Source organism: Canis lupus, chromosome 25, assembly GCF_003254725.2.
Source record: "Canis lupus dingo isolate Sandy chromosome 25, ASM325472v2, whole genome shotgun sequence".
NCBI lineage: Eukaryota > Metazoa > Chordata > Mammalia > Carnivora > Canidae > Canis > Canis lupus.
In genome coordinates this window covers 36,920,272-36,933,314 of record NC_064267.1, presented here as the reverse complement: position 1 = coordinate 36,933,314, position 13,043 = coordinate 36,920,272, and the positions used below count along the sequence as shown (strand labels likewise).

At 36.0% G+C, this 13,043-nt stretch overlaps 1 protein-coding gene across 4 annotated transcripts in view; it reads right to left on the bottom strand.

Moving 5' to 3' along the window:
• SLC18A1 (solute carrier family 18 member A1) overlaps positions 1-12,882 on the bottom strand; it is a 45,096-nt gene extending 32,214 nt beyond the window's left edge. For 2 of the 4 annotated variants that reach the window (XM_025463203.3, XM_025463204.3), the window contains exons 1-2: positions 12,735-12,882; positions 11,978-12,039 (exon numbers count right to left, since the gene is read on the bottom strand). The gene's annotated coding sequence lies outside the window, so the exon portion shown is untranslated. Of the gene's footprint in view, positions 1-128; positions 461-1,568; positions 1,726-11,977; positions 12,040-12,734 lie in introns of those variants that run through there. The other 2 variants (XM_025463202.3, XM_025463201.3) reach the window with 2 other exon arrangements.
• Between the last annotated feature and the right edge of the window lie 161 nt (positions 12,883-13,043).

The window sequence follows — 13,043 nt, the reverse complement described above, 5'->3', positions numbered from 1 at the left end:
CGGCTGTTTTCCCCCTTGATTATCAGGGTGCATCCTCTCTGCCTAGATTCATGCCCACCATGCTTAGGAAATGCAGCCCCAGCTACCTTTACCAGTCAGTGTTTTCATCTCCTTTCTTTAGTGCCCACCTTGGAGTTATGCAGGAGTTGGTTAAGAACAAGACTGGCCAAAAGCCAAAAGCAGAGATATGATATTTTATAACACTTATGGCATTTTTCTTTGATTGCAGTTATCTGCTTCTAGACTGTATACTACTTAAGGGCAAGGTTTTATCTTCTTCATCTTTGCATTCCATGTGGCACCTGGCATCTTGCTCAGTAGAAGTAACTGATAACTATTTGTTGTTATTGTTCTTATGATGATGACGATGATGATGAACTTTCTTGCCTTTTTGAGTATCACTTAAGACTGGCAAAGTATTAGATGCCTTGAAGGAGACTTGCACTTTTCAGAACCTCACTGCTTAAGAATGGAAATAAGCAAATTCCACCTTCCATATGGAATTCAGCTCCCAATCTCACTCACTTTGACTGTATGAGCAGAATTCCACAAGCAGAGTTGAGAGTTTTGACATCTATCACTGGCTCTTGGGATCTTAGCCTCAGCAATAGCTCCTTACTAGCCATAATTCTAGAGCAGGGATGGAAAATCTACCATCTCATGCACGACTGCACTGAATCAGAGTCTGTAGAAATATTCATGGATGGTATTGTCTCTTAAAAACAAGGGCCATGTTTTCTATAAATATCTTTCTATAAATACCAGGAAACAGAAAAGAAGCACCTGAATTAGCAGAGTTTGGGGCCTACTTCTGCTATTCACCAGGTATGAAACCTTGGATAAACTACTTGATTTCTTTGTGCCTCAGTTTACAAACTTATAGAATTGATGTGGAGATTCAATGAGTAGATTAACAAGGAGTACCTGTGAGACTGCCTAGCACATAGTAGTCATATAACACTAGAGTCTGTGAACTTATTTATCAGAAAAACAGTAAAACATTGACCCTGCTCCAACTGAACTCTATTTTGGAGTAGAATTTACAAACAATTAAGTTCCCTAAAATAAATTCCTCTTCTTAATGGACCATCCACCATGAACTGCTTCACTGCAGTTCTTGTTTACCATGATAATTTACATGCCTTGCTCAAGACTGTCATCAGACACTGAATTAATGTTCCTCTAATCCAAATGCTCTCCAAATTCTAACTGGAAAGATCTGCCTTTCCATGAAGACCAATGTAACCTAAGTAAATCTTAGGTGACTTTTCCCTTACCAGTTAGACAATCAGTGTGTCATTTTATGCTGTTTTGCACATTCTTTTGTCAAATCAAATGTGTTAATCTTGTCTCCACCATTTAAACTTAAGCTTCTTAGAAATAAGATTTTAGATACGTCATCTTTACTTTAATGCGACACTGGTCCAAAGAAACTGTCTGCCTGAAAGCACAAGGCTCGATTCAATGGAGTCCAGTCTGCTTACCACTTAGGAACAGAAATATGTCCTCTAATTCTCCCAAGGCTTTCCAGTGCCTAGCACCATGTTGAGTTCATTATTGGTACTCACTCAATATGCATTTGTTGATAGAAAATTTTATTCAGGCTTTAACTGCACCTCTTTAATGAGTACATTGTAAGTAAATCAGGACATAAGGCCTTCCCATTTAGGATGGTCATATTCAGACATTGAGATAGTACAGGTATGTTGCCATGACAACCAGTGGGAAAATAGGGATGGTCCAGATCAGAATAAATCCTTAGAATTTTTCCTGAGAATCCCAGATGTTCTAAGTCTAGCTTGTCCCCAAGTCATCTTTGCAGTCAAAGTAGGAGCTTCAGGCAGACATTAATTCAGGGCCTGGGCCTTGGATTCTTATTTTAGAGAATTATAATCCCTGCCTCTCTGAGGAATAATTTAGTCTTTCAAAGGACCCCTAAATAGGGATAGAATAGACCATCTACAATTACCCTTCATCAGAGGTAATTTCCCAGACTTAAAGAAATGTATACATAGGTGACAGAGCTAGAACTGAGCAGCTATGGAAGCTATGGACAAAAAAAAGATTCTAAAGTTTAGGAAGGTTAGAATGTCTTCTTAGCCCTGCTACTATCTTGCTTCTGGAATTTGGGAAAATCACTGTACTTCCCTGAACTTCAGTTTCTTCACCTAAAACATGGAGAGTAAAGTCTAGTTGATTCCTAAGGTCTATTCTAAGCCAAATAATCATGAACTAATCTTAGAGGTAAAACAGTGAGTTCTCATCAAATGCTGATTCTGTGTCATGTCACTACTTTAACCCAGATTACTTCCAGGTCTCTGTAATACAGAACTTTCCACTTGCCTGATTGTATACTTATTTTACCTCCCTCTGCCTGTTAAAATAAAAACTCTACCATTTTAACCAGAAGCATCTTAACATTCTTAATTTTATTGCTGATTAAAAATGTAATGAAGGCTCATGCAAAAAAAAATATTGACGGAATACAAAACCTCCCATAACTCAGAGACTACCACTGATAATACGTGTTCATATTCCTTTCCAATATTTCCTCTGAGGGTATGTGTAGATAATAGAGATTATACTGTGTATGCCATTTCATATAGAATTTCAACTTAATACTGTATTGTGAAAAATTTCCTATGGTTAAAATATTTCTCTTTGTCTTAATGTTTGAATAGTACTCCCACACATAGACACATCAGCATTTATCCAACTGATTTCTTTTTGTTTGGAACATTTAGGATGAGAAAGGCTTTGACAAAGGGCAGAAAAAGAAAGGCTTTTTTTTTTTTTTTTTTTTTTAAAAGAAAGGCTTTGACAAAGGGCATCGGGAGTTTCAAACTTTTTCCCACTTCACACTACGAGGCATGATACAGCCACTACCTGGTAAAAGAATTTCATTTCTTTTTCTTGGATTTACATGTTTAAACATTTGTACCATTTGTTCAGTAGCCATTGTACTGATTATAGGGGGCCCTCTATTGTTCTCTCTCTTTCCAAACACATCAACGACCCTAGTGACAATGAAAACAATATAGAATAAAATTAGAGATCTATTTTCAGGAGGTCAATACAATTTTCAGCCTATAAAGCTCACTTTTCTGTCTGATAGTCAGAAACACAAAATAACCAACACATCAACAACAAAGAGAAAATGCACACACACACACACACACATACACACCCATACATACATGCAGGAATTAATTAGCTTCCTTTCCCAGCTGCTGCCAAAAATTTTATATTGATGATTTTATACTGGTTTTTGCCATGTTACAGGGAAATGTACAGCTCTGTTTATTTAAACTGCTGTGGTTTGTCTTTTTTTTTTTTTTTGGTTTGTCTTCATAATGCTTTCCTTGATCAAAAATTTCCAGCAAGTCAAGAGAGAAACACTGCATATGGGGAAAATTAGATCACTGGCATGAGCTTTTCTTTCACTTCCCTTCTCTGATTTTCTTCCCCCAAAATCATTTGTGATAAAAGAATAAGCTTTTGCATTTCTTTTTTGAGATATTGATTTCTAGAAACCTTCTTTTAAATCGTAGAGAACTATCACATAAAATCTTCCCAACTGACATATGGATGCTCAGAGACAGAAGGGATTGAGTCACACTGTGCATTAGAAGATAGTCCATACTGAGACTGTAGCTGGTGACTCTGAATCTCATGTTTTGACCACATTCCCTAATGCTGGGGCCGGCTGGTCTTGCATTCCTTGGGGATAAAGTAAGGGCACGATTTCAACAAATAATAAAGGAACAATAACCAGCATACAGGATGAATATACCTTAGGGGAGAAAAAAAAATCCTTCCACGTGGAAGTATGAGATTGGTGAAAAGCTGCTCATCCTTAGAAAAGGAGTGACACTTTTGGTTCATCTAATAGACATTTATGAAATGCTATGTGCAATTTGCCTTGCTAGGTACTATAGATATAAGACACTCGAAAATTACAACATACAATGTCTGCTTAATACAAACTGGTTAGGGAGACATGCCATTTATAAAAACTCTTAGAAAAGAACCTGACACATAGCAATTAATATGTAAATGTTTGATCAATCAAAGTATATAATAATAATGCCAGCTGATATATATTTAGCTTTTGTTGTTTGTCAAATCAATCTCTTTTAAGGCATTACTATCTCTTAAGGCTTACAAGTTTATGAGGAAGGTAGTCTCATGTTTCTCAGTTTACAAATGAGACTTGGAAAGAATAAATAAACAAATTTTTGTCCACGATCATAGAACTAATAAAATCAGGACTTAAATTAAATCTGTCTGGCTCCAGAGCCTCTAAACCATTCCTGAGGTTACACTCCCTGTGTGAGTAAATGTGAGTTTGGATAGTTAATGTCCACTTAAAAGGGGAAAAAAAGATACCCCCTAAAAAACTGCAATTATCAATTATTTATTTCACTACACAATGTCTCCTGATTTTTATCGGGGTACAAAAGTGTTTTATGCTATTGCAATTGGTCTATATTTGTGTCTAGCTCTTTTTATTCACTATTATTTTGTACAAATAGTTCAATATACTTAAAATCCACTAGCTATATATGTATACCAGTATCCATTAAATATAGAATCCTTCTACCAAAAATCTATTAGAAGTAATAAATGAACTTACTAAAACTAAAGCACACAGAATTAATGTACAGAAATATGTTGCATTTCTATACACTAATAATGAAGTAGCAGAAAAAGAAATTAAGAAAACAATTCTACTTACAACTGCAGCCAGGAATAAACTTAATCACAGGGTCAAAGACCTATACTCTAAAAACTGTAAGACATTGATGAAAGAAATTGAAAATAACACAAATAAATGAAATGATATCCCATGCTCACAGATTGGAAGAATTAATATTGTTAAACTTTCCATACTACTCAAAGCAATCTACAGATTCAATGCAATCTCTATTAAAATACCAATAGCACTTTTCAGAGAACTAGAACAAATAATATTAAAATTTATAGGGAACCACAAAGACCCAAATAGCCAAAGCAATCCTGAGAAAAGATAAAGATGGCAGTATTACTATCCCAGATTTTGAGATATCTTACAAAGCTATAAAATCAAAACAGCATGGTGTTGGCACAAAAACAGACATAGATCAATAGAACAGAATAGAGAGCCCAGAAATAAGACCACACTTATAAGGTCAATTAATCTACAACAACAGAAGAAGGAATATTCAGTGGGGGTAAAGACAGTCTCTTCAATAAATAGTGTTGGGAAAACTGGACAGCTACATGCAAAAGAATGAAACTGGGTTACTTTCATACACCATATAGAAAAATCGACTCAAAATAGATTAAAGACCTAAAGGTGAGATTTGAAATCATTAAACTCCTGGAAGAAAACATAGGCAGTCATCTCTGACATTAGCCATAGCAACATATTCATGGATTTGTCTCTTGAGGAATGGGAAACAAAAGCAAAAATAAACTATTGTGACTACACCAAAAAAAAAAAAAAAAAAAAAAAAGCTTTTGTACAGAAAAGGAAGCCAGCAACAACAACAACAAAAAAGACAACCTACTAAATTGGGAGAAAATATTTGCAAAATATTTGCAAAAATATTGCAAATGATGTATTCAAGTTAATATCCAAAATATACAAAAGCTTATAAAATTCAACACCGATCCCCCCAAGTATTTTTTCAAATAATCTCCTAGATATTTTTTCAAAGAATATATCCAGATGGTCAACAGACACATGAAAAGATACTTAACATCACTAATTACCAGAGAAATGCAAATCAAACCACAATGAAGTATCACCTCACGCCAGTCCGAATAGCTAGTATCAACAAGACAAGAAATAACAAGTGTTGGTGAGGATATGGAGAAAAACTCCATGTGCACTGTTGGTGGGAATGCAATTGTTGAAGCCTTGTGGAAAACAGTATGGAAGTTCCTCAAAAAATTAAAAATAGAAATAGTGTATGATCTTGCAATTCCATTACTGGGTGTTTACCCCCCAAAATAAAACCATTAATTCAAAAAGTTATATGCACCCCTATGTTTATTGCAGCCTTATGTAAACAGCCAAGATATGGAAGCAGGCTAAGTGTCCATCAGTAAATGAATTAAGAAGACATGATATGTATGTGTGTGTGTGTGAGAGAGACAGAATATTATTCGATCATAAAAAAGAATGAGATCCTGCCATTTGTGAAATTATGGATGGACCTAAGGGGTAATATGCTAAGTGAACTAAGTTAGACTGAAAAAAAAACCCATATTATTTCACTTATATGTGGAATCTAAAATAATATTCCACATATAAGTGAAATAATATGGGTTTTTTTTTTCAGTCTAACTTAGTAACACACAAAGCAACACACAAAGCAGAAACAGATCCAGAGGTTGCCAAAGGAGAAGGGGGTACAGGTATGATCAAAATGGATGAAAGGGAGTGAGAGGTACAGTCTTCCAGTTATGGGAAGAATAAGTCATGAGGATGAAAGGTACAGCATAGGGAACATAGTCAATTGTATTGCAATAGTATTGTAAGGTGACAGATGGTGCTACACTTTTGGTGAAAATAGCATAATCTCTATGTTATACACCTGAAACTAATGTAACTAATGTATAGTTGTGTGCCAACTATATCTCAATTAAAAAAATAAAATTGTTAATAGCCATACACAGATATAAATACAAATTCTTTGTCCAGTTCACTATTGTTAGACATTTGGGTTATTATTTCATTTTTGCTATGATGAATAATAGTATTACTGTAACAAGCTATAAACATGGTTGTATTAACTTTGTTTAATAATCACATTCTTGAGATTACTGAAACAAATTATTGGATCAAACACCATGACCAATTTTGTGATCCCTAACCCACACCAGGTTGCTCTATAGAAGGAATGGCTAATTTACAAAGCTAGGAGAAAAGTGTTGGTTACCTCTTAGTCCCTAATCCTGTCAACATTTTAAAAAATCATTTGGTTAGTTCTGATAACTTTAACAGATGCAGTGAAACCTCATGGTTGTTTCAGTTTGAATTTCTTCATTTTTAGGGAAACTAAAATTTTTCTGGATTTTCCTATCTTTATTTTTCTATATGTAAAATATTTATTTTGGCTTTTGTTTTTTTATATGAAGAAAATGTTTTTTAAAACATGAGGAAAAGTGTCTAAATATTAATACTCTAATTTTTTTTTAATTTTTTTTTATTTTTATTTATTTATGATAGTCACAGAGAGAGAGAGAGAGGCAGAGACACAGGTAGAGGGAGAAGCAGGCTCCATGCACCGGGAGCCCGATGTGGGATTCCATCCCGGGTCTCCAGGATCACGCCCTGGGCCAAAGGCAGGCGCTAAACCGCTGCGCCACCCAGGGATCCCTTAATACTCTAATTAACTGAGGAACTCTCATGTTCAATTTCAATTGACTAATATTTTTGAGTTATCTGTCAATTATATCATAAAACCTTAAGGAATTTTAAAATAAAAATAATTATAACTGTCCAAGAAGTTGGAGATGGTGCCAAGTAATACCAACTACCTGACACAATCATATAGAAATTTAACACCTGTGAATCTATAAATGGATATCTCGTTTATCCAATTACTCAGTGATGCTTAATTATTTTTTTTAAGAGTTTCAGGTTCCTTTGAGAATCTGATAAAAATTTATGAGTCATTTCCATGAAAAATACTCATAGGCATAATGTTTATTTTGTATAAGGATTCTATTCCTAGATAATGACACCTGTTTTACAGCAATCTTAAACTTATCTCTATTATTTTTCCTTTCATAATGTTTCCCCTAAGTGTACTCTTCTCAACCCCATTGCCAATCCCCTTGCTCTGTATCTGAGATTACAGAAAGGTATAGCAGAGGAGAAAAATATAAATGGACACTTATCAGTGCTGTCATTAGAGGTCTGAGTTCTGTGACAGAGATAAAGCCAGAGTGCTGTGGAAGTGCTGCAGGAGAGCCATCAGTCTAGTTTGAATCATTCCTGATCACCCAGACCATTTCAATAGCACCCTAACTGATCTCTCAGTTTCTTTCTCGTCTTTTGTCTCAGTTCTTCACCCAGTAGAACAAGATGTTTTAAAGTCTAATTGGATAACGTTATTCCTTAAAACAACTTTCTGCTAACCCTAATAAAATTCAAACCCCCATCCATATCTTCCAAGGCTTTATCTGACCTGGCCCAGCCTTCTCTCCTACTACTCTCTGTTTAGCTAAATTCTTTCTGGCTGCACTTTAATTCTACCTCAGGACTTTCTACTTACTGTTGTCTCTACGTGGTTCACACATCTTCTGGGCTTCCATGACATCCTTTCTCTTTTAATTTGGGTCTCAGATGGCTGAGACCTTGACTATACCACTTAAAATCTTCTATCCTTCACCTTGTTTTGTTATTTTTCATCATACTTGTCACTAGGCACTTTATTAATCTGTTGCTTGTTTTCTAATTTTCCCACTCTTTTATTTTTTTAAAGATTTTATTTATTTATTCATGAGAGACACACAGAGAGAGAGAGAGCCCAATGTGGGACTCGATCCCAGGATCTGGGATCACGTCCTGAGCCAAAGGCAGAAGCTCAACCGCTGAGCCACCCAGGCGTCCCGACTTTCCCACTCTTATAAGTGCCATGAGGACAGAGACTTTGTTTATTTACTGGTATATGTCTAGGGCTTAGAACAGTACCCAGGACATATTTGTTCAAATATTTGTTAAATGTAAATATAAGTCAATTGTCCGAATATTTGTTAAATAGATTTTGAGGTTATATTTTTTACAGAACTAAAACAAACAATCCTAAAATTTGTATGGAACCAAAAAAGAACCCAAATAGACAAAGGTATGTTAAAAAAGAAAATCAAAGCCGGGGGCATCATAATTCCAGACCTTAAGCTATATTACAAAGCTGTAATCATCAAGACAATATTGCACTGGCACAAAAACAGACACAGAGATCAATGGAACAGAATAGAGAGCCCAGAAGTGGACCCTTAACTCTATGGCCAACTAATCTTTGACAAAGTAGGAAAGAATATCCAATGGGAAAAAAAGAAAAAAGTCTCTTCAACAAATGATGTTGAGGAAATTGGACAGCTACATGCAGAAGAATGAAACTGGACCACTGTCATACACCATATACAAAGATTAACTTGAAATGAATGGAAGACTTAAATATGAGACAGGAATCCATCAAAATCCTAGAGGAGAACAAGGCAACAACCTCTGTGACCTTGGCCACAGCACTTCTTGCTAGACAAGTCTTTGGAGATAAGAGAAACAAAAGCAAAAATGAATTATGGAGACTGCATCAAGATAAAAAGCTTTTGCATAGCAAAGGAAACAGTCAACAAAACTAAAAGACAACCTACAGAATGGGAGAAGATATTTACAAATGTTTTGTCAGATAAAGGACTAATATCTAAGATCTATAAAGAACTTATCAAACTCAACACCCAAAAAACAAGCAAAAAATTCAGTCAAGAAATGGGCAGAATACACAAACACACATTTCACCAAAGGAGACCTCCAGATAGCCAACAGACACATGAAAAAACACACAACATCACTCAGCTTCAGGAAAATACAAATCAAAACCATAATGAGATATCACCTTACACTGGTCAGAATGGCTAAAATTAACAACTCAGGAAACAACAGATGTTGGCAAGGATGCAGGGAAAGGGGAACTCTCTTATACTGTTAGTGGGAATGCAAACTCTGGAAAACAGTGTGGAGTTTCCTCAAAAAGTTAAAGATAGAACTATCCTGTGACTTAGCAATTGCACTATGAGGCATTTATCCAAGGCATACAAACAGTGATTTGAAGGGGCACATGTACCCCAATGTTTCTAGCAGCAATACCCACAATAGTCAAAACATGGAAAGAACCCAGATGTTCACCGCAGAAGAATGGATAAAGAAAGGGTATATATATATATATATATATATATATATATATCGAATGGAATATTACTCAGCCATCAAAAAGAATGAACTCTTACCATTTGCAACAATGTGGGTGGAGCTAGAGGGTATTATGCTAAGCAAAGTAAGCCAGTCAGAGAAAGACAAGTACATATGATTTCACTCATATGTGCAATTTAAGAAACAAAACAGATGAACATAGGGGAAGGGAAAGAAAAATAAAATAAAAGGAAACAGAGAGGGAGACAAACCATAAGAGACTCTTAGCTATAGGGAACAAACTGAGGGTTTCTGGAGGGTAGATGGGTGGGGGAATGGAGTAAATAGTTGATGAGTATTAAGGAGGGCACTTGAAGTAATGATCACTGGGTGTTATATGCAACTGATGAATTAATGAATTCTACCTCTGAAACTAATATATATATTATATATTAATGAATGTTAATGTTATGTAATATAATGTTAATGTTAATGAAATTGAATTTAAATTAAAAAAATTTTAAATAAATGTTGAGGTAAATACTTTAGGCCAGGTCATGATCTCAGGGTCCTAGGATTGAACCCCATGTTAAGCTTTCCATTCAGCAGGGAGTCTGCTTCTCCCTCACCCTTTGCTCCCCCTCACCCCCTCCATTTGTGCTTTCTATTTATCAAATAAAGAAATAAAATCCTGAAAAAAAAAAGTAGAGGGGCCCCTGCATGGCTCAGTCAGCTAAGCTCCTGCCTTTGGCTCAGGTTATAATCTCAGGGCCCTGCATCAGTCTTCCTGCTCCTGGGGAGCCTGCTTCTCCCTCTCCTCCCTTCTCATGCTCTCTCTCTTAAATAAAGAAAGAAAATATTTTATAAAATAAAAAAAATTAAGAGGTAGAATTCTCTCACATATATCTACATATATACTTATATATGTACATATATACATACATACTTATATGTAGATATATGTACTTTTCTACATTTGTGCTTATATAAACATGTATATACTTATAATACTACATATTTATATACTACCTAAAACGTCTACAAATTTATCTACTTTGCAGTTGCTTTTTAAAAAACTTACTAATTTAATTTGATATATATATATATATTTTTTTTAATTTCAACACTTAAGTCTATGCTGAATTCTTCAAAGGTTAAGGAGTACCTTTGACTCGATAGGAATGGACATCTAGATTATTTCTAGATTTTTGTAATTTTAAAATATTTCAATGAATATGTGTGTATATATCCATGTATATGTATATCAATATAGATCACATATATAATACTATGTGATGTTTATCATATATAATTGAAAATATTCATCATATATACTGATACAGATAAATAGGTGAGTCTGACACCACCAAATTGCTTTTCTAGATATCATACCAATTATACTTTTAGCAATAAATATGAAAATTCTTGTTTCCTTATGTTTTTGCCAACCTAATTGTTGTCATTCTCAGAAATTAAAGCAACATTATGTCTCATACTGTTTTCTCTTTCTTTTCTTTAGTTATTAAGACATACTAAATGATGCTCAATATCACTCAAAATTAAGGAACACTTGCTTCAGTGGTATGGTTCAAAAAGAGCTGTGGGCATTTATACCAAAGGGCATGAAAATGAGATTCACTTAAAATAGACTTTAAATAACCAAGTAATATTCACTTAATTTGTAATATACCATCATGACATATGGTTCAAATCCTAAAATTTTCGCATATGTGAAAAAGTTTATTACTCTCTTAAGCATCCATGGTCCCATCACATCACAGTGGTTTTCTAATGGCCAAATACAATGAATATTTGTAATACTTTTATGACTTGCCTTCTCTTTGGTTTTTGGCATTATACAATAATCTGTCCTAAAGCTTTTCTCTTCCTTTTGCTTCTAGGACATGTGTTCTAGGTTTTCTCCAACTCTAATATCATCCCAAATTTGATTGCAGGATACTCTACACTTGTTCATCCCCTAATCTTAGTGATCCCATATAAGTGGTCTTTAGCACTTCCCCACAGTACACCCATTCTCTGACTTATTTATTTTATTTCTATATTACCTACATGGTGATAAGTCACGAATTTTGATCTCATTCAGCCTAGGTATCTTCTCCTGAGGCATTTACCTATATAATCAAATAGAAATCTCATTCAGAATATTCCACTGGAAACTTAACAGATCCCCAATTAGCTTTTCACTTTTCCTCCACCACCACCTGCAAAGTTCTTCACTTCCTTCTCTATTCCCCACCTAAAAAAAGCACCACAATCAATTCAATCACTCAGACCCTACCTAAGCCTGGCCTGTCAACCTCCACAACCACCTAGTCATTCTTATATGAGTTCTATCTCTTAAATAGTATCGACATATGTCACACTTTGTTTCACACTGCTAACAGTACCCTACATATTTCACCCTGTTTTTTGGATAGATGCATAAATGAATTCATTGGATCAGTAAAGTGCAGGAAATGATGGCACAAAGTGCCCTATGTTAATCACTAGAACAAATTTACTCATTGTTTTTCTCTCTCTCTCTTTTAAAATATTTTCTTTATTGATTGATGAGAGACACAGAGAGAGAGAGAGAGAGAAAGAGAGAGGCAGAGACACAGGTAGAGGGAAAAGCAGGCTCCATGCAGGGAGCCCCATGCGGGACTCTGATTCCAGGACCCAGGGATCACCCCCTGCGCCAAAGGCAGATAGATGCTCAACCACTGAGCCACCCAGGTGCCCCTAGAGCATCTTTCTCTTTTACAAAGTGCTTTTTCAGATTTCGAGGTTTCGTTATTCAAGGTCATGGAAATGGACACCAGTTGACCTTTTCTTCTCTGCGCTCGCCTTTCTTCCCCCTCCGTGCCTTCATGCGCCTCCCTTTTTTCCTTCTCTTCCTCTCTTAAGTCTTGCCTTCCCGGGACCCTCTCAACGCTTCTCCCCGCCGCCCTGGCCCCGCGCCCTCCCTCGCAGCACGCTGGTCAGCTCCCCTCGCCAGTGCGCGGACTCAGCCCCGCCCACCCGGAGCCGGAGTCACGAGGCTGCAGGAGGGGAGCCGCGAGGGGGCGGGGCAATGGGCGGGGCAATGGGCGGGGCAAGGCCGAGGCTCCGCAGCGCGCATGGGCGGAGCCGGGAG